Below are 3,401 nucleotides of genomic sequence, written 5' to 3' on the forward strand. Positions count from 1 at the left end.
GCTAAAGATCTTTCCAAACAAACTCTAATTGCACCTCGTATTTAAAAAAGATTTCATTGCCATAAACCTCTAATACATTTTAACATAGAAGTGAAAGACATGCCCGTTATATATGATCTCACCCCCCAGCTCTTCCGCATTGTTTATTTACTTCTTCGGATAAGTCACATTAGATTGAAATCATATTTCAACAATCATATCACTAGATCTAAACCTCCATTTCAAAACAAAGAATATATATATATATTGTATCAGTTTCTACTTTATGAAGCTGATGGTGGTCTTTCATTTCTCATTCTAGTTAGTTGTTGTAATACTTCATTAGTGCAAGAAGTCTTTCCAGTTACCCGACAAAATAGCGCTGACAAAATAGATGTTATAAGTCCTTCATGTCTACATGTGCACAAAATGTTCAGTGCCATCTATTTAACTCTTTCTTTCCGTAATTATTTTCTACGTTCGTTGGAATTATTCATTTTTGCTCGTTTGTGTTTCACTACTTTGTAATGATTAAACTTACTTTTTTGTATGTAATCGAGAAATGTTAGATTAGGTATATAATTATAGAAGAATGTATGCTCTTTTTATATAACACAATTTAAAGTTTATAAAAATCAATAATTAATTTAATTTAAAGGGTTAAATCAACGTTGGTATCGTCAGTTAGGAGAGAAAAAGTTAACTCTTTACTGAATACAAAGAAACATTTGAGACGTGTGCGGTAATTCCCGCTGAAGCCGTATTTAAAAAAAGATCTTAGCCAAGTTTATTTTTAAGATGATTATATCATTTGAAAAATGGTCAAACCAGAGTTTTCACCGTGTAACCAATCGGGTAGTTTTTTTGTTTCTTTTTTTTTTCTTAAACTGCCCAATTTCTAGGAAAATCGAGTTGTTTTCGAAATACCCATCCACCCAGTTTTCAATTTATTATTTTGAACCTATGAAAAGAATGCAAGCTATTAGCCGATTAGGAATCGTAAAACGCTAAAATATGTTTATTTATTGGAATTTTGTTTCTATATAAAAATTCTTTACACTTCCTTTAGCTACCAATTCATATTTAATGCAATTACTGTTTTCTTTTAAAGATGACGATAAGTAGTACTTATCAGGTTAAGTTGACTTATTTCAAGCAACAAGAAGTGAAAAGTTCACAATTTTTAAGTAAAGTAAAGTTCCTCTTTCAGACCTAGTGACCTATAGGCAAATGATGAAAAGGTCATCTGTTTTTGTGGCCTACGGTCAACGAGGGTGTCATGTGGACAGCACAACGACCAACTGCCTTTACTTTTTTCCCAACCAATGTCAGGTACCCATTAGAGCTGGGTGGACTCAGAATCGCCCAAAGATCCCAAAATTAATCTTTAAGTGCTATTTAATATTTACTTAAAACTCTGTCGGTAAAATAATAATACAAAAAATACGTAGATCCCATTTTCATGTGAGAAGCATAAAATACCGTATAGAAATGTTTGGAAGAAAAACATGCTTGGTACAAGTCTAATGATGAAACAGACCGGAACCGGACGTAGTGGCGTAAAGCCAAACCAACCTCGACTTCCACCTTACTCTTCTTGATTGACAGAGTAGAGGAAGTTCAGAATGATGGTTTACTAGAAATGCACACACACTTTTGTTTTGTTTAGAAAGAAATAGTTTACCTCGTTTTAAATGCGGGGCCGCTCAGCACAGTACAAATCAAACTATAATGACTGCTTGGTTAAAAAAACGTATTTATAATTTGCAAATTAATTAATTGTTCACAAATCAATTTATATCTACATAGACGTCTATATCTAATTGCGTAAGGTTTTCGACCAAAAATACACCCTGCCTTCTCAGCCTGGTTTTTCTGTTTGATGTGGGCACATCGCCATTTTGATCACGCGTTGAGACGTTTACTCAAAATACCCCCCCTTTCCCCCCCCCCCCCCAAAAAAAAAAAGAACAAACTATATTGAGTTGTATACTCTAATTTGTAACGCTGAGGACCCCAACATGTTGTTGGCCCACTTAGTCTAGCAGCCTGTCAGTTTGGTTGAAATGGCACCAATGTTTATCTCCTAGTTGCCCTTTAAAACCCCGACAGCGTGCCATGATTTTTTTTTTCCATTTTAATGTTTTACTTTGCTTCAGATAGGTTTAAATAACACGTCAGCAGCACGTGGGGCTAATCAAAAACAAAACCATCCCATTCATTAGTTCAAAAGGTCAGTAGGTGACATAACGTTAAGTCTAACATGCTGTTCACTTCTGCTGCAGACCTTTACTGTCTAGGTCAAAACTTTGGAAGCTAGACTTTACCACCTCAATGCGGCATCTGCTTTTTTTTTTTAATCTTGAGTTTGCAATAATTGTAACAAAAATAGGTTAAAATTAGATTAATGTAAGTGTAATCTATAATATGTTAATTGTAAGGAAATGAGGATATCGGAGATTGCCAATACTATTATATACCAAAGCATATTAATCAGTGATTTTAACTATGCTAATCGTGGGTTTACCTGGCTGATTCATGCAACCCATTCCATAATCTGATGACAATAGAGAAGAAAAACTAGTTACTAGAGGAAGTATTGATCATAGACATATGTATATGTTTTTTTTTCTCTATTGCCATCAGATTATGGAATGGGTTGCATGAATCAGCCAGGAAAACCAACGATTAGCATAGTTAAAGTCACTGATTAATATGCAAGACTGGATTTATAGACAGTACTAGGGGTGACTGACTCAACGTTTTCTTTATAGACAGTACTAGGGGTGACTGACTCAACGTTTTCTTTATAGACAGTACTAGAGGTGATTGACTCAACATTTTCTTTATAGACAGTACTAGGGGTGACTGACTCAACATTTTCTTTATAGACAGTACTAGAGGTGATTGACTCAACATTTTCTTTATAGACAGTACTAGAGGTGATTGACTCAACATTTTCTTTATAGACAGTACTAGGCGTGACTGACTCAACATTTTCTTCAGGGACATTACTAGCTAGAGGTGACTGTCAACATTTCAGTCATAAGCAGCTCTCTAACCAAGTTTACAACATTAAAAATATTTTTTTAAAGGATTAAGTGTCTGAGAATACCATGTCTCACTAATGAAGTGTCTGAGAATACCATGTCTCACTGATGAAGTGTCTGAGAATACCATGTCTCACTGATGAAGTGTCTGAGAATACCATGTCTCACTGATGAAGTGTCTGAGAATACCATGTCTCACTGATGAAGTGTCTGAGAATACCATGTCTCACTGATGAAGTGTCTGAGAATACCATGTCTCACTGATGAAGTGTCTGAGAATACCATGTCTCACTGACGAAGTGTCTGGGAATATTTTGTTTTCAAGATTAACTGTCTGTTGAAAACATGATTTGTTACAACAAAATAACTTGA

Source organism: Biomphalaria glabrata, chromosome 1 (genome assembly GCF_947242115.1).
Source record: "Biomphalaria glabrata chromosome 1, xgBioGlab47.1, whole genome shotgun sequence".
In the NCBI taxonomy this organism is placed as follows: domain Eukaryota; kingdom Metazoa; phylum Mollusca; class Gastropoda; family Planorbidae; genus Biomphalaria; species Biomphalaria glabrata.